The sequence below is a fragment of the Ovis aries genome, chromosome 23 (assembly GCF_016772045.2).
Source record: "Ovis aries strain OAR_USU_Benz2616 breed Rambouillet chromosome 23, ARS-UI_Ramb_v3.0, whole genome shotgun sequence".
NCBI lineage: Eukaryota > Metazoa > Chordata > Mammalia > Artiodactyla > Bovidae > Ovis > Ovis aries.
In genome coordinates, this window is record NC_056076.1 from 26899682 (window position 1) to 26920035 (window position 20354).

The following is a 20354-nucleotide window of genomic DNA, read 5'->3' on the forward strand; positions in this document are numbered from 1 at the left end:
GGGTATCTGCCCATTTTAGTCACCCATTTTTTTATAGGCTTACTCCATTTTTTACAGGAAAGGATGTACTGTGAGCAGACGTAGGAGCAAATAGTGGTAGTGGGCTCATAAACTGAAGGAGCCCTTGTGAGTTAACACTGGCAGGAATGCTTCAGAGACACCAAAGAAATTGGTACCTGTTTTGCAGCCTTTTTCTCTGTGCTTTAATTTTAAAGCAGAGCATTAGTGTTGACATTTTTCAGTTGATAGGCATTTTTCTGGATATTCTTTGGGGATTTCCAAGTAGGCTAAGAAGCCTTTCTGAAGGATGGGGAAATGAAACTTTTGTATTTTTATTTCTACTCTAACTATTCTTGAGAAAATTAGCTCTATGTCAAGACAACAGGACAAACAATGCAAGATTATGTTCCTGAATCTCAAGGCACTTCTGACAAAGTGTGCTCTGTATCATTCATCCGTGTGCCCTCCAAATGATTTCTTTTTTTTTTTAATGGCACTTCAAACTTTATTTTTCTGGGCTCCAAAATCACTGCAGATAGTGATGGCAGCCATGAAATTAAAAGACGCTTACTCCTTAGAAGGAAAGTTATGACCATCCTAGACAGCATATTGAAAAGCAGAGATATTACTTTGCCAACAAAGGTCCATCTAGTCAAGGCTATGGTTTTTCCAGTGGTCATGTATGGATGTGAGAGTTGGATTGTGAAGAAGGCTGAGCGCCAAAGAATTGATGCTTTTGAACTGTGGTGTTGGAGAAGACTCTACAGAGTCCCTTGGATTGCCAGGAGATCCAACCAGTCCATTCTAAAGGGGATCAGTTCTGGGTGTTATTGGAAGGACTGATGCTGAAGCTGAAACTTCCATAATTTGGCCACCTCATATGAAGAGTTGACTCATTGGAAAAGACCCTGATGCTGGGAGGGATTGGGGCCAGGAGGACAAGGAGATGACAGAGGATGAGATAGCTGGATGGCATCACCAACTTGATGGACATGAGTCTGAGTGAACTTCGGCAGTAGGTGATGGACAGGGAGGCCTGGTGTGCTGTGATTCATGGGGTCGCAAAGAATTGGATACGACTGAGTGACTGAACTGACTGATCAACTGACCCAAAATTAGCTAGAATAAATTAATAATATCAGTCTTCATGAAAATCTGTAATGCTAAAGACATATTTCTTCTTCTAGGGAAGCACTAAAATGGAATAGCTTATAACTCTCTAAAGGTGGAACTTTCATGATGACAGGTTGACAATCTCCTTAAAGAATCAGTAGTGTTGGACTTCCCTGGTGATATACAGTGGATAAGAATCTACCTGCCATTGCAGGGGACATGGGTTCAATCCCGGGTCTGAGAAGATTTCACATCCTGCAAGGCAGCTAAGCACATGCTTCAGAACTACTGAGCCTGAGCTCTATAGCCCATGAGTCACAACTGCTGAAGCCCATGCACCCAGAGCCTGTGCTCGACAACAAGAGAAGTCACTGCAAGGAGAAGCCCACACGTGACAAGCAAGAGTAGCCTTTGCTCTCCACAGCTAGAGAAAGCCTGTGTGCAGCAACAGAGACAACCAAAATTTAAAAAATAGATAGATTATATTAGAAAAATCAGTGGAGTATATTGTGAAAACCCAACATGTACAAGGTTTTTGGTATTGTTAAGGCTCAGCCTTAGCACCTAACACCTAAAAAATGAAAGATTTAGTCATGCATGAGCCAAAATAAAAAGTGTACCCTTTAGCTGTAGACTCAAACTCCACATAACAAGCATATAAATTCATTCCCATGTGAGACAATCATTTCCAAAAGAGCTAAGAGCAAATGATTTCTTTCTTTATGCTCATGACTTTGGGACATGGTTTCAACATTTAATTACTTCTGTCCTTTTCCTTAGCAAATTGTTTGCAAAATCACACTTGTAAGAAGGAAAATAATTTCCATAACTGCAAAGAGCTCATGGCAAAAACATCAGCTGGATATAAAGATTGAAGAACTTATCCACTTCCCTCTTCAGGAGAGGAGTATTTAAGTGTAAAGACATTTTAATTCTCATATTATTGGGGGTACCCGAAAAGCAAAGGAGAAAAGGAAATATATAAGCATCTGAATGCAGAGTTCCAACAAACAGCATGGAGAGATAAGAAAGCCTTCCTCAGAGATCAAAGCAAAGAAATAGAGGAAAACAACAGAATGGGAAACACTAGAGATCTCTTCAAGAAAATTAGAGATACCAAGGGAACATTTCATGAAAAGATGGGCTTGATAAAGGACAGAAATAGTATGGACATAACAGAAGCAGAAGATATTAAGAAGAGGTGGCAAGAATACACAGAAGAACTGTACAAAAGAGATGTACATGACCCAGATAATCACGAAGATGTGATCACTTACCTAGAACCAGACACCCTGAAATGTGAAGTCAAATGGACCTTAGAAAGCATCACTATGAACAAAGCTAGTGGAGGTGATGGAATTCCAGTTGAGTTATCTCAAATCCTGAAAGATGATGCTGTGAAAGTGCTGCACTCAATATGCCAGCAAATTTGGAAAACTCAGCAGTGGCCGCAGGACTGGAAAAGGTCAGTTTTCATTCCAATCCCTAAGAAAAGCAATGCCAAAGAATGCTCAAACTACCACACAATTGCACTCATCTCACATGCTAGTAAAGTAATGCTCAAAATTCTGCAAGCCAGGCTTCAGCAATATGTGAACCGTGACTTGCCAGATGTCCAAGCTGGTTTTAGAAAAGGCAGAGGAACCAGAGATCAAATTGCCAACATCCGCTAGATCATGGAAAAAGCAAGAGAGTTCCAGCAAAACATCTATTTCTGCTTTATTGACCATGCCAAAGCCTTTGACTGTGTGGATCACAATAAACTGTGGAAAATTCTTCAAGAGATGGGAATACCAGACCGCCTGACCTGCCTCTTGAGAAACCTGTACACAGGTCAGGTCAGGAAGCAACAGTTAGAACTGGACATGGAGCAACAGACTGGTTCTAAATAGGAAAAGGAGTACGTCAAGGCTGTATATTGTCACCCTGCTTATTTAACTTCCATGCAGAGTACATCATGAGAAACGCTGGGCTGGAAGAAGCACAAGCTGGAATCAAGATTGGCAGGAGAAATATCAATAACCTCAGATATGCAGATGACACCACCCTTATGTATGGCAGAAAGTGAAGAGGAACTCAAAAGCCTCTTGATGAAAGTGAAAGTGGAGAGTGAAAAACCTGGTTTAAAGCTCAACAGTCAGAAAACGAAGATCATGGCATCTGGTCCCATAACTTCATGGGAAATAGATGGGGAAACGGTGGAAACAGTGTCAGACTTTATTTTTTGGGGCTCCAAAATCACTTCAGATGGTGACTGCAACCATGAAATTAAAAGACACTTTCTCCTTGGAAGAAAAGTTGTGACCAACCTGGACAGCATATTAAAAAGCAGAGACATTACTTTACCAACAAAAGTCCATCTAGTCAAGATTATGGTTTTTCCTGTGGTCATGTATGGATGTGAGAGTTGGACTGTGAAGAAAGCTGAGCATTGAAGTATTGATGCTTTTGAACTGTGGTGTTGGAGAAGACTCTTGAGAGTCCCTTGGACTGCCAGGAGATCCAACCAGTCCATTCTAAAGGAGATTAGTCCTGGGTGTTCTTTGGAAGGAATGATGCTAAAGCTGAAACTCCAGTACTTTGGCCACCTCATGCGAAGAGTTGACTCATTGGAAAAGACTCTGATGCTGGAAGGGATTGGGGGCAGGAGGAGAAGGGGATGACAGAGGATGAGATGGCTGGATGGCACTACTGACTCGATAGACATGAGTTTAGGTGAACTCCGGGAGTTGGTGATGGACAGGGAGGCCTGGGGTGCTGCAATTCATGGGGTCGCAAAGAGTCAGACACAACTGAGTGACTGAACTGAACTGAACCTACAGAAATGTAAAGAAAATTAATTTCTTTTGTTTAAGCCACCCATTCTTTGGTATTTTGTTTTGATTGCCAAAGTAGTAACACAGACCTCAGGCCACTAGGGGACAGATTTTAAATCTCTCACCCATAGGACTCTATGGGAGTTATCAGAGGCTTCAGGGAGAGAGGGAGAGAATGACTCACTTGATTAGTTGAATCTTATGGAATCTTTTCAAATGTGATGCCCCTTTAAAATTCTGTTTCCTGCATTCTCCAAAAACAAATCCAAAAATCATAAACTTCTAACCACTAGCTTTCACTGCATAGGAAGTGACTGAAATGTTTTCTTCCTCATTTTTGTGCCTAGATACTTGGATTTTGAAAAGAACAAGGGTAAAGATAAAAGTTTTACAGCCACATAACAAATGCTATGAAGTGAGGGCCAAAATTAATTATAAAGAACTTCAAGGAATCCAAATTTAGAAAGTTACGATGCTTTTCCATCATACTTTATTTCCTTTCAGCTATATATTTGTGTGTGTGTGTTGTGTGTGAATGTTGACCTGAAGTTGAGATATGGATTACAGTTGACATCCTCTTATAATCACTTAGGGGTAGGTGCCAGTTGTGGCATAGTTTTATTACTTGTTTTTGGACATATTTAGATACTCCTATATATTTTTCTCCTTTTTAATGGAGTTATATAACCTGTTGTCACAAACCATGTTAAGTGTAATTGCCATTGAAAATGTCTGTAAAGAATTACCCCATGATTTGGTATTAAATGAAAAAGTTACTATCTACTCAGGAAGGCATGAAAAATGATCAGTTCAGTTCAGTTCAGTTCAGTCGCTCAGGCGTGTCCAACTCTTTGCAACCCCATGAATTGCCTCACGCCAGGCCTCCCTGTCCATCACCAACTCCCGGAGTTCACTCAGACTCACATCCATCGAGTCTGTGATGCCATCCAGCCATCTCATCCTGGGTCGTCCCCTTCTCCTCCTGCCCCCAATCCCTCCCAGCATCAGAGTCTTTTCCAATGAGTCAACTCTTCGCATGAGGTGGCCAAAGTATTGGAGCTTCATCTTTAGCATCATTCCTTCCGAAGAAATCGCAGGGTTGATCTCCTTCAGAATGGACTGGTTGGATCTCCTGGCAGTCCAAGGGACCCTCAAGAGTCTTCTCCAACACCACAGTTCAAAAGCATCAATTCTTCGGTGCTCAGTCTTCTTCACAGTCCAACTCTCACATCCATACATGACCACATACATGACTAGACGGACCTTAGTCGGCAAAGTAATGTCTCTGCTTTTGAATATGCTATCTAGGTTGGTCATAACTTTTCTTCCAAGGAGTAAGCGTCTTTTAACTTCATGGCTGCAGTCACCATCTGAAGTGATTTTGGAGCCCCCCAAAATAAAGTCTGACACTGTCTCTACTGTTTCCCCATCTATTTCCCATGAAGTGATGGGACCAGATGCCATGATCTTCGTTTTCTGAATGTTGAGCTTTAAGCCAACTTTTTCACTCTCCTCTTTCACTTTCATCAAGAGGCTTGTTAGCTCCTTTTCACTTTCTGCCATAAGGGTGGTGTCATCTGCATATCTGAGGTTATTGATATTTCTCCCAGCAATCTTGATTCCAGCTTGTGTTTCTTTCAGTCCAGCATTTCTCATGATGTACTCTGTATATCAGTGGGGGTAACTTTGATATTTGTGAAACAAATGTTCATAACTAGAAAAAGGACTATAATTCATCATTTTCTTGCAAAGCAGCAGCCAAATGTTCACAGGATCTCAGGGAAAAAGATAGCCTCAAGAAGCTGTTTAACTTTTGTTTTTAAGATCAGTAGTAGAATATTGCTCACCGCAGTGTAGGAAAAGTCAGAAGCCTTTCCCCAAACTCCAGAGTAGAGGAAGAGTTAGTGTGACTATTTCCTGCATTAATTAAGACAGTTGTTGAAACACTAAGTTATCCTTTCATTGGCACTATTTTTTCCTTATTGTTGGTATAGGTATAAGACAATGGTGTAGATTACTGTGAATGGCTTAAGGTAAATGAAATACATGAAATAAACCCAACCAAAGAATTATACATTTCAAAAGTTAATCTCTTTGGTTTTTGTAGTGTTATTTTGTGATATATAGTGTAGTGAATAGAAAGTTTTTTATTCTTTTGAGGAATAATATTCTTCTTGTGAAAAGCCATAAGAAGGTTTTTTGCTTGTTGAATTTAACACCTGTTTAACCACGTATATGTCTCATATGTGAAAAAAAAAATCTATAAACAGCCAGTATGCTCCTGCAAGATTAAACCAAGTTTGATGTTCCATTTCTTCATTCAAAAAGATATCCTGGATTTCCCATTTGAATTGGTTTCGTAAAGATAACTGCCATAAAATAGGGTCATATATACAATTGCTTCAGGCAATTAAACCTGCAATTTATTATTGTGCAGTGTTCAATATCTAATCTATTTCTGTTGTAGAACTTATTTAGCCATATGTTAATTTAGGAGCAGCCTTGAAATTTCATTTCAGTAAACTTCAGAAGGGTGATGGCAAGCAAAATTTTACTTGTCATTGATGGGTAATCAAGAGATAGTCCAACAGTTTGTCACACTCTGGGCAGGATTTTGGATCATCTAGAGGGGTCTTCTATCTTTACAAACAAAGGTTAAAGAACAGGCCTCTTTCACTTCAAAATTTGTCAAGAGGGCAAGTAGCATGGTAACTGTTCTTAACACAACACACGTCAAAACAAACAAACACAACAATAAAAACAGGACACAAGGAAAATCTGGGAGGTGTTGAATCTATTCAGGACCTTGACTGTGGTGCTTGTATATGTTCAAACTCATTACATTGTACACATTACAATATTTGCAGTTTTCGTATATCAATTATACAATTAAGCTATTAAAACCAGATCTATTATCATCTCTCTTTTTTTTTTTACCATACATAGAACCCAAGCTGATAATTCACTGTTATTTTGTTTCAGTTATAAGGAATATTTCTTCACTCCTCCACTTGAATTAATCTATAAAACAATTTTAGTTGAGATTTGAAACATCAGTGACTTAGAGTGTACTAAGAGACAGAACTCTATTTTTGGATGCCTCTTCTCTTGTAAAACATAAAAAGGGAAGTTGGCAGTCCACTCAGGCCTTGATTAAATACAGCTCTGATTCAATAAGGAAAGAAAACCCTTACTTGATGAAATTCTTCTGTAAAGGTATGTCCTTTCTTATATTGCTAAGGAATTTTGATTTTATTTTTCAGCCATGTAGTTAGGATGTAGTTTGATTCCTTTGAGAACTATTGGGATCTTTTCAGAAAATTCTGTATTATGTTCAGAAATTTTACTTTCTTTTAGAAAGCAAAGGTGATACAAAAGAATTAATCAGTAGATTATAACTCACTGTTGACTAGATTTTCAGGGGTAAATTTTACTTTTTGTTTCTATTTTTTCTTATATTTCAATGGGCCAAGTATTTGTATGTAAGCACACATATTCATATAGTTACACAATGCTTTGCATATAATTGTTCCTACAGAGTTAATGACTGATTAAAAGAATTTACGGATTCACTTTTTGTATAGGAACGTAAGCAGATGTCATACATATCAGTATGGCCTTGGCACATAACAAATTGTAATAAAACTATATTCTTATCTGAGAGTTAACTGAAAATAGGCCTGAAGACTGAGCCCCTGGGCCAGAACCAAAAAAAAAATCTATGCATTTAGAAGGATAGAACTTCAAATCAGAGACACAAGTCTCCATAGAATATCAGCTTTATCAGGGTAATACCTTTTGTTCTTAGTTTGCTTTTTTCCAAACCTCAGAGGAGGACAATTCTTTCATGACTGTTCCCTTTCTGCCACATCTAAAGTATTTTAACCTATGTTATGTTCCCCTAACCTGCTACATTTCACATATAACAATACTTATCATGCCTAATTATGAACACTTGTCTATTTTTATGTATCATCTTTAGCCTGTAATCTCCATTAGGGCAGGAACTATGCTTATATTTGTTGTCATTTTATCTAAGCACCACAATATATGGAAACATGAAGAAACAGAATATGTATTTATTAAATGCATAACTAAGTGAGTAAATACATTCTTTACTTAATACTTCTTCCCTTAAAAGCAAATAATCAATCATGTCTTTAACATCTTTGTACTGCTTGCTACAAGGTGTTTTTTAATGAAGTGAATGTTCTATGAGAGGATCAAGTTGATAAGCCCCTTGCCCTTTCAAAATCCTATGAAATGACAGAATAAACCCATATCACGATAAAGCAAGAAAGCAAGCCATGTTGAGGAGTTCCTGAAAGCTAGAAAGCAGGTACGGTTAGGTATAATGAGAAACAGACCTGGAAGCAGTCACAAGCAATAGGGGAATAGGCTTAAGAAGGAGAGTTGAGTGAAGAGGGAGTCACTTAGAGCGACTTTGCCTGGGGAGTTTCACAGGCTACCTCTCCTTAGACTGAGTGGACCAGGGAATTTGGCCAAAGACTAAAGCATTGAGTGGGATACTTGGACTAAGTTGTAGGGGATACTGCAAGGTTACTGCTAAGTACCTTGAGTCAGGGCAGGGGGATCCTGCCAATACCCCGAAGACCAGACTTATCTGCATCTCCCACATAGCCTGTTGAAAAAGCATTTTCAAAACCAAAAATAAATTGTCAGTAAGTCTTTGAATTATAGCAAAGTATTAATACAATGAAAGTGAGATATCAAACGAGAAAATGGAATTTGTGATATCCATAGGATAACAATATATAGCAAAATCAGATAAATGTGAAAACATTACATTTAGGAGATCTTGAAAAATTTTAAATTCTTTTACAAAAGAAACAAATGTTCCATGTGGTAGGTAGATTTCTAGAGTGACCCTCTTGCCCTGGTTTCTCTGTAATCTCAGGAACTGGTGATTATGCTGTTGATGGCAAAGAGGATTTTGCAGATTCAGTTAAGGTTATTAAGCAGTTACTTTTGAATTAATCAAAAGGAAGATTATCCAAGTGGTTGCAGTTCAATCACATGAGCCCTTTAAAAGTAGAGTTTTTCTCCAGCTGGAGGCAGAAGAATAAGCCAGGACTCAGTGGAGCATGAATAGGACTCGGTCCACCATTGGTGGCTTAAGCATGTGGGTAGAAAGCTTTGTGGAAAGGACTAGAGAGGTGATCCTGGGGTGCCAGACAGGCTGCTAGCTGACATTCATAAAGGAAATAAGGACTTTAAACTTATAGCCATGAGGAACTGGATTCTGCCAAGTTGGATGAGCTTTAAAGCAGATTACTTCTCAGTGCCTCCATAGGCAGAAAATTCCATTTTCTCAAGTGTTGTCTAACAAGAGCTTTTATCCTGGCTGATACTTTTATTTCAGCCTTATGAGACCCTAAGAAGAAAAGCTGAAGTGTATGTCAGCTATTTTTCTAGATTTTCATGACTTAAAGCAAAGCCATTTAGGATGTACTGTTATTGCCACCAGTGTTCCCTACAGTTTAACATACTGTTAATGGATTTACTCTGAACACTGAAGACTTGAGTTTTGCCTGTAGAATTGATCAAAATCAGCTGACATACACTTCAGATCACAAAGTGCCTACTAACTAACCTACAAGTCATTTTGCCAAAGCTGAATGGTATTGTAGTACCTTAATAATTGAAAAGAAAATATATCTTCCATAAGATGCTGCAACTTATACCTATAAATAAATATATATATATATAGTTTGTTTTATCCAAATTAACACCCATGTTTATGTATAAGATATTCTACATATTATCCTTTGTTCCTAAAATGACTGGAAACACATCTTAAACTTAACCTGAGACTTGGCAGCCGTATGTTTTTTCAAGAAAATCTGTATTCTTATTGCCCAATATTTTGGTTTGGACACTTTTCATCTTTTAAACTTCACTACTATCATATAACAAGTTTTTTTTGCTCCAAGTTTTACTACTCTAATCTTTATCTTACATGGATATAGAAGACTTTTTCTAAAAGGCCAATCTTGTTATTTTACTCCCCATTGAATGGCTACCATCTGACTGGAGGAAAGTTAAACTTTCTACCTTGGCTAGAACTGGCTTTTGCATTCCTTTCACTCCTCACTCCTCATCCTGTTCAGAGTTGTATCCCAGGCTACACTATAAAGCTCTCCAAAGTCATCATGCTTCTCCTTATTACTGCCTCCTTCTGTGGAATATTCAAGCTCCACTCTGGTCCCACGACTTTCTTGCCCTTCCTGACCTGTATGTCTGGCAAAATCCTTAGTCTTTTAAGTTTCAGTTCATGTACCACACTCTAGGAAAATATATGGTGAAATAGCTTATTTCTGAAAGAATCTTAGCCATAACTTTCTCTACAGATTTGATATGTACTGTATTTATAACATTGTATAATTTACAATTTCATTTATAATTTTATAATATATTCCCCATTCCACATGGCTGCTGTAACTACATGATTTAGCAGTCATGATATCATACAGTTAGCATCACAAACAGTTAGTCAAACATGACCAACTAATGAATATACTTATTCATGTGAGAGCATTTCCATGTGGGAGTAATTGTTACTGCAATGGGACCCTATAGATGTCTTGATGATTAGGAGGTATCTATCAAATATCAGCAAAATAATGGAATGAATATTCATTATGATAAAAAAGCAATACTAATATCAAACAATTACATAGCACTTTCAATATGCTTAGGCACAATCTAAGCACTTTATGTGTCTTGACTTTTTGAAGTCTCTAAATTCCATTCTCTTACTTGAAGATACAATTCTGTGGCATTCATCAGTTTAAACGTAGTACTCTGAATAGTACTAGGGCTTTCCTGATAGCTCAGTTGGTAAAGAATCCACCTGCAATGCAGAAGATCCCGGTTTGAGGTTTGATTCCTGGGTCGGGAAGATCCCCTTGAGAAGGGAAAGGCTACCCACTCAAGTGTTCTTTAGCTTCCCTTGTGGCTCAGATGGTAAAGGATCCACCTGCAATGTGGGAGACCTAGGTTTGATCCCTGGGTTGGGAGGATCCCCTGTAGAAGGGAAAGGTTACCTACTTTGGTATTCTGGCCTGGAGAATTCCATGGGCTGTATAGTCCCATGAGGTCGCAAAGAGTCAGACATGACTGAGAGACTCTCACTTTCACTTTGAATAGTACTTGACTATAGTAGATGTTGGTCATATAAACAAACTCTATGAGTATTTTTGGAGATATATAAAGGCTGCTGCTAATTAAGTCTTTGACACATTACTATGAATTTTGTCTTAGTTTAGTGCCTACATTTCTAGTCCAGTGTAGCCCAATTTAAAGTAATTTGTGCTCAATGTAATGTGGCAACCCTGAAAGGAGGGGAGTTTGGGGGAAGAATGGATACATGTAAATGTGTGACCCGAGTCTCTTTGCTGTCCGCCTGGAACTATCACATTATTAATTGGCTTTACTACAACATAAAATAAAAATTAAGATAAATTTAAAAATACTTAACCAAACTGGAAAAATAATTTGTAATATTCTAGAGAACAGGGTTGTTTTTTTTCTTATTTTAAAAATTGTGATTACTATAATCTTACTACAAGATATACTTAATTCAATAGACATGTCAGGTATAAAACATTCTATTTTTTACACATGGGGATGCATTGCTTTTTCTTTGTTTCAACATTATATAAAATCATTTATTTTATTATGCTTTGATTTATCCTTAATTATTTGTATGTATGTTTTCTTATTATATTGTTGGTTCTAGTGCATAACAATCTAGGTGTAAGTCTATGCCTTACCCACCTTTTCATCTCTACACAGAACCTAGATATAACATGATAAGAAGAGAGACTATAAAGTAGGATTGTGCTGTGCTGTGCTTAGTCGCTCAGGTGTGTCTAACTCTTTGTGACCCCATGGACTGTAGCCCTCAGGCTTCTCTGTCCATAGGGATTTCCCAGGCAAAAATACTGGAGTGAGTTGCCATGCCCTCCTTCAGGGGATCTTCCAACCCAGGAATTGAACCCAGGTCTCCCTCATTGCAGGCAGATTTTTTTACTGACTTACCCACCAGAGAAGATCTGAGATGTAATCCCAGTCTGCCAGGAAGTAACTCTGCTACTTTAATTAATTTTTTTTCTGGGATTCAGTTTATTCTAAAGTGAATAAATGCTTAGGCTTAAATCATCTCAAAATTTCTCTCTAGTTCTAATACTCTATTATTCAATGAGACAATTGTTTCTGTTAAAGTTAGTCATATTTATGATTGAGTCATAGTTATTTGCGGAGAAGGCAATGGCAACCCACTCCAGTACTCTTCCTGGAAAATCCCATGGACGGAGGAGCCTGGTAGGCTGCAGTCCATGGGGTCACTAAGAGTCGGACCTAACTGAGCGACTTAACTTTCACTTTTCATTTTCATGCATTGGAAAATGAAATGGCAACATACTGCAGTGTTCTTGCCTGGAGAATCCCAAGGATGGGGGAGCCTGGTGGGCTGCCATCTATGGGGTCACACAGAGTCAGACACAACTGAAGCGACTTAGCAGAAGCAGCAGCAGCATAGTTATTTGACTAGAACTTAGAATTCTTTTTAAAACCTTGTTTCTATATAATAATAATACTAATAATTCATTAAGATTAGAATCTTCAAGTCTGGACACATAGGGAGCCAACTAAAGATATGTTATGCAACATTCTTTGCTGTTGCTATTTCTGGCCTGGTGACTACATTTTAGCCAATGGGATATTAATAGAAGCAATGTGTTCATTTCCTAGGTTGTCCCATGAAAAGGAATGAACATGCTCATCATTTTCTCCTCACTCCTTCCTGCAGAATGGTATATTGACTTAGTGATGAATTTTGCAGATAAGAGCATCATTCAAGAAGAGGTCATTAACAAAATGGGGAATATAAGTTCCCAACCTAGCATTCAGTCTATTGTGCCTTGACTCTTACATATAGTTGACCCTTGACAATGTGAACATTAGGGGGACCCTCTGTGTAGTCCAAACTCTATAAATAACTTATAACTGGCCCTCAGTTCTGAGTCTATGGATTCAGCCAACCTCAGATCACATAGTGTTTACTACTGAAAAAAAAATGTTCACATGTAAGTGAAACTGTGCAGTTCAAACCCATAAGAGTCAACTTTAACCAATCACATACAAAACAGAGAAATAAGTACTATCATAACAAGCTAGTGTTGTATCAGCTAAACCAATATCCTGACTTATATTTGAGGCCTAATAAAACTCAGAAGACTTATAATTGGAAAAAGTATCTGTAAAGCATCTTGAACTATTAATGTACCAATAGACCATCATGTTACTATTTATACTGAAGATGATATGCTAGATAGATGAAGTGATCAGGAAGCAGTAAATATTCTAGATGCCCCAGTGGGATTTATGCAGGCCAAAGGATGAGAGATAAAGTCTGTTAACATTTAGGGGCCTGACACATTGCTGAAATTGCTGGGAGACTGAAGTTCATCATATCAGACTATCCTTTCTAAATGAGAGGTGTTTTTTTTTTTTTTTTTTTTTATATTTACCACCAAGAAAAAGTCACCAGGTTTCATGATGCTTTTGGATTTTGAAGTCAACTTATACCACAATTTGGTGTGCTACTTCAATACTTTTACTGAGAAATTGATAAAACTCTAAGTTTGAGAAGACCTGAAGCTATTGCTAGAACTACATATTCAGCAGGTAAGCCTGCAGTTCAAGTTGCCCTGTTACTTGGGCCTCATGTCCCCATAGATCATGGTGCCACACTACAGTCTGTGGGTCCAATCTGGCCCATCATCTGATTGTGCGTGGACTGTGAGCTAACATTACTTTGCCAACATAGGTCCATCTAATCAAAGATATTGTTTTTCCAGTAGTCATGTATGTGAGATTTGGACTATAAAGAAAGCTGAGCACTGAAGAATTTATGCTTTTGAACTGTGGTGTTGGAGAAGACTCTTGAGAGTCCCTTGGACTGCAAGGAGATCCAACCAGTCTATCCTAAAGGAAATCAGTCCTGAATATTCACTGGAAGAACTGCTGCTAAAGCCGAAACTCCAATACTTTGGCCACTTGATGCAAAGAACTGACTCATTGGAAAAGACCCTGATGCTGGGAATGATTGAAGGCAAGAGGAAAAGGGGACAACAGAGGATGAGATGGTTGGATGGCATCACTGAGTTGATGGACATGAGTTTGAATAAGCTCCAGGAGTTGGTGATAGACAGGGAAGCCTGTTGTGCTGCAGTCTATGAGGTCACAAAGAGTAGGACAGGACTAAGTGACTGAAATGAACTGAACTGTGAGCTAAGAATGAATTCTACATTTTTTAAAATAGTTGAAACAAATATCAAGAGTAATATTTCAAAAAAAAGAGTAATATTTCATGACTTGTGAAAATTATATGAAATCTAAATTCCATACCCACAGAGCAAATTTTGTTGGACTAGAGCTACAGTTCTTTCACTTATTGTCTACAGATGCTTTTGTGCTATGATGACAAAGACAGATAGCTGTGACAGAAATTGTATGGCCCATGAAGCCTTAAATATTTACTATTTGTCCCTTTATAGAAAAGCTGACAGCCCCTGCAGTATTAAAAAAACAAAACAAAACAAAACAGAAACTTGTAATGGAGCCTCTGGCAGACCTTAAGAGGAAACTGTGGCTCAGATTCAGTTTGAGTCTTATAGTATGGTCATGCTCTCCTTTCAGAGATTAAATTTGTATGGGTTCAACATCATAGATGTTCCCTTATGCAGACGGATCTAGATAGTCCCAGCGTTAAATGTCCCATCTGCCAACCTCAGAAGTCATTGGAAAAGTGACTCTTGGGTTGTCTTTAGAATCCAAACCCCTGATAAAAAAGCACCAGAGAAAAGCATGAACTAAAGTGCCTATGATGATTTGAGGATGATCTAATTCACTAAGTCAAACAATGGTGTATAGTTCAACATTCCAGTGAAAACTAAAGGGGAAGTGTCTAAGAACAAAACAAAGATGAATCGGAGGAAACAAATACAATGGAAAAACAGGTACCTTAGACACCCCGTGTAACTGTTCCTTTTGTTTTACTGTTCCTCCTTCATGTCATGTCTCAGGCTTCATAAGGAATTCTCTATGAGCACCTGGTATTTCAAGGGAAAGCAGTCACTGGCATGACATATGACAGCACCCAGCAGTGGGTAGCCAATGTATTATGGCCCTACTCAGGGAACACCTAAAAGTTTCAGTAGAGGGAAATCCTCCTAGTGGACAATCTTGGGGCAGCACATCTATTTGTCTCATGTAAAGGGAGAGATTGTGTAAAGGTGAAAGTTGGATCATAAAGAAGGCTGAGTGCTGAAGAATTGATGCTTTCAAATTGTGGTGCTGGAGAAGACTCTTGAAAGTCCTTTGGACTGCAAGGAGATCAAGCCAGTCAATCCTAAAGGAAATCAGTCCTGAATATTCATTGAAAGGACTGATGCTGAAGCTGAAGCTCCAATACTTTGGCTACCTGATGTGAAGAGCCAGCTCATTGGAAAAGACCCTGATGCTGGGAAAGATTGAAGGCAGGAGGAGAAGTGGGCAGCAGAGGATGAGATGATTGGATGACATCACTGACTCAATGAACATGAGTTTGAGCATAACTCTGGGAAAAAGTGAAGGACAGGGAAGCCTGCTGTGCTGCAGTCCATGGGATCGCAAAAGTCAGACACAATTTAGTGACTGAACAACAACATGCTAGCTAATGAGTTGAATGACCTGTTAAGGCTTTGAAAAGAACAAGATTTGCATGACTTCTGTTAAGTCTGGACAGGATGTAATTGAACCAACTTCTTGGTTGGTGATGGAAGGAATTGTGTTTGTTATAAATGATCATCAGAGTAGATTCATTTCAGAGAAGGTTTTAAGCAAAAGGATGGAGACTATGACCTTTCCCAAGTATCTTTCTGTTTGCTTGATAGAGCCACATATGAAGTCGTCATGGAGTTTGGCATAAAAGCCGTGCATGTTGTCGGTGGCTTAGTATTATCCTCGCCGAAGCTGTTCTGGCTACTGCGGATCAGAGGCTAATGCTCATCACCTGATAGCGTATAATTTCCCAAGAAAATAGCTATCCAGGTGGTAGCAGGTTAATTACATTGTCCCCAGGGATAGCTAGATAGATAGATGCAAACATGCCTTCCTATTTGTAATACTTCTGCCAATGACACTTTTCACAGACTTTCAGATATCTTTTCTCTAACATGGCACATAACATCACCGCCAATGAGTGTATGCTATTCATTTGTATGGCAAAGAAGTGAATCAATGAGCTGGCATCCGTGAAATTTACTTAGCACACGCTTATGATTCAATTGCAGCTGGCTTTATAGAATAGTGAAACAGCCTGCTGAAAGTTTAGTTACAGCACTGACTGGCAGACAAGTCTCTTTAAGGTCATAACATTCTCCATTTACCATGTAATATATGCCATAAACCAAAAGACACTCTGGTTCTCTTTTTACTATAGCTAGAGTACTTACATTAGGGAAACTATGGGGTTAGAGATGGTTTTTGTTTTTTTTTTTTTACTATTACATACAGTAAATCACTGGAAGAATTTTTGCTTTCTGTTTCCATGACCTTTATTTTAGTGGCTTTAAACATCCCAATCTCCAAGGTAGAAATTCTTCTACTAGGGAACAAAGTTTTATGCTCCTTTAAAAAAATACCAAAAACTGAAATTGCTCTCTGGCTCATCATGTCATGCAGAGAAAAGGGTCAGTATCCTGATGAAGAAATTGAGCTTCATTACCAAGGAGAAAGCAACTGGCTGCTGTGACAATATGATAAGAAAGACAACATTTGAAACCAGAGGATTCACTGAATTTTCAGTACCTTTTAGCATTTTACCCTACAGTAGTCAATGGAACACTCAGGAGTCTAATAAAGATGGGGCCAAGAGGACTCAGATCTCAAGAATCAAGGTTTGGGTCACTCCACTTGATAAAGCATTGCATCCGTTCTAGGTAATTGCATAGGGTAAAAGGAACAATAAATGGGTGTTGAAAGACAGCAGGTATAGATATGGGACTGTTAAAGCCAGGTTTCATATTAATTCTTTCTTTCTCTCCCCCTATGCTATGAAATGGTGATGGCTAAAAACTCATACTTTAGGTGGAAGTTTATCTGCAGTGCTATCATATTATGATTAAATGAGAGCGTAGGATATTTTGTATTCGTATACACGTTTTTCATCAAGAAAAAGAATGAGAGTAGTTATTGAGAAGCAAAAAGGGTGGACTGAGTTGGATATTTTTATTTGCACCTCCAGGTCTTCTCTTCACCCTTTCCCACCTTATTCTGTTTCCCAGGAAATTAACTTTATAGAATGCACCGATGGGCTCCTTTCCCATAGGGTCGGATTTAATCAGCAGGAAACACTTGTAAAGATAGGATGGAAGGAGGACATTAAGACTGGTGTACACATTAAACTGACTCCTGCTGAGTCTGTTAAACACCACAGCTCCTCCCCAGGAGCCCACTCTTCCAACTAGAGTTACATTTCCCAGTTCTAGTAACTGAGAAATCCTTTTACCTCTTCGGATATATGACTACTAACAGTTCTTGCTAGCCCCAAGTGGGCTTCATCCAAACTTTTTGGTTTGCTGAATTGCTCACACTTTGTCAATAGTCTTTCGACTAATATGTCTTCAGATATATTTTAAATATACCCTGTTTGTGTGTGAAATGTATTTCCTGTGGAGAGCCTGGCTGATAGAGTGATGCAATCTTAAACGTTAGATTTTTTTTTTTCTACCTCTTAAGTCTAAAATATTAAAAGTTCCAGATGAAATAGATGTCATTGTCTCAGAAAATGTCACCAATATCGTTATTTCCCTATGGCAATCCAGTCCGAGTTTTGATGAAAGGGTAATAAGAGAATAAATGGATTTTCTTTGTCTTTTTGTCTTTTGTGCATGCCTCAGGAAAATGACCTTTAGAATCAGTGCACTGGAATAGAAATGCAAACTGCCTTTAAACATTTTTGACAAACTAAGTGCACTCAAAGCCTTTACTGATGTGTAAAAACAAGTTGGTTAAATAATTTATACTTAACAGTTGCTAATAATTATGGTTACCTCTATGCAGCTTTGATTTTCCTCATATTGCATGTCTGTGAAGAATTTTAAACAATTTACTTAAGTGGTGAAATTTTATATGGATGAGAAATACATTATGACATAACAAAGTGAAAATGAATAATCTAAGTTTAGTCATAGATTTGGATCACCCTGATAGTTATTTGTAATAAACCTGTTTAAAATAAAGAAACACAATCAATAAATATATCCAAGTAATTCTTAACTGGGAAATAATACTGCATGTCATAGTAATTTGTGCCAATATTTTAATCATTTCTACAGGATAATGATATACCTTTACAATTTTGTAATTTTTTTTGTTTTTGTTATTGCATCATTTCATTCTTATATCTTTGGTAATGTTAATAAACACTTTTTAACATGGAATTCATATATATATATGTGTGTATGTATGTGTGTATATATATATATATATATATGTATATATATCACACTGCATAATATGGTTTCAAGTACTGAAGAGTTTGCCTACAAAGTAAAACCATTTTTACTTTCTAACTTCAGCATGGTTTTTCACATATATATTTACATTCGAAAATGTCAATTGGTAAGCATATATGGGATATTTTCTAAAATATATCATGAAACTGATAATTACGTTTTTAAGAGAATCAACATGATGATTCACAATGGTCATTAAAACTGTTCTCTTAAAGCCATATTGAGTAAGGTAAATTAGACAGTGAAGGAAAAGTATTATATGACATACCTTATATGTGGAATCTAAAAAGAAATGATACATATGATCTTACTTCCAAAACAGAAAGAGACTCACAGACTTAGAAAGGATAGTTAGGGAGTTTAGGGTGGTCATGTACACGCTGCTATATTTAAAATGGATAACCAACAAGGATCTATTGATAGCACATGGATCTCTGCTCAATGTTATGTATCGACAGCCTGGATGGGAGAAGGGTTTTTGGGGAGAATGGATACATGTATATGTATGGCTGAATCTCTTCCCTGTTCACTGGAAACTAAAACAACACTGTTAATCAGCTATAACCCCATAAAATAAAAAGTAAAATGTTCTCTTCAGAATCTTTTTGAGATAGGGTAGTTAAGCAGCCTGTAAGGATGTTCCGGCATCAGCAAGTAGCAGATTTGTATGGATTTACTTCTAGAAAATAGAAAAATACAACTAGAAAAATCTTTCTTAAAGTATTTAGGAAAGGAGGTTAAGACAAGGAAGATATTGAGAAACCTAAGAAACTCATTCAACATACTGCTTTCAGAGAAAGAAATGTGTTTATAAAGTTTTCTAATGTAAAAATAATTCAAATTTCAAGTGAGGTTTCCTGCTACCACCCCTAGCAGATTAGATTATACTAACTCCCTCCTCTGCCCCACCCTTAATGTCCCACCTACTCCTCTTGAACATTCAAAATGCATGATGTCACAGGACTAGCTAGTAAGACAGCCAATTTTCTGCGAGTCTAATTTTCTTCCGGTTCAAAATCCTTTCTACTGGATTGGTTCAATTTCTGGATCATCTTATAAGTTGTTCCTACTACTAGGCTTGCCATATTTAACAAACAGAAATACAACATTTAAGTTAAATTTGAATTTCAGATAAAAGGGATGATTTGTTTTTACTGTAAGTCTGTCTCATGCAATATTTAGGACAGGCCTGTACAAAAGATTCATTATTTATTTGTTACATTTAACTGGGTGTCTTTATTTTATCTGACAATCTTACCTATTGCATACTAGATAGTTTTTGATGAAATTCAGCTTCTTTTCATTAGTTCCTCCTTCAATCTCCTCCCAAGTGCAATACAACTTTTTTTCACAGATAGTTTCCACTGAATGGGCTTCCCTGGGCTCAGTGGTAAAGAACCTGCCTGCCAATGCAGGAGACATGAATTCAAACCCTGGGCTGGAAAGATCTCCTGCAGAAGGAAATGGCAACCCTCTCCAGTATTCTTGCCTGGGAAATCCCATGGACAGAGGAGTCTGGCAGGCTACAGTCCACGGGGTCTCAAAAGAGCTGGACATGACTTAGCAACTAAACAACAGCAACAACAGTTTCCATTGAAGTTTTGGGAAAGCTACAGAAAAAAAGTATAATGATAGGATATATTGTAAAATACAATTTATTTTTTAGTTCCTAACAGAAAAGTAAAATTCATTGTTCTTTGTCATCAGTGTATACATTTTTAATCGATATTGATTGATACTTGATTACAAGAACGCAGTTTCTTAAGTGCAACTATGAGTGAATTTAGAATATCTATATCTTGTTTCCTCATATACAGCATAAAAAGATCAATTATTTATA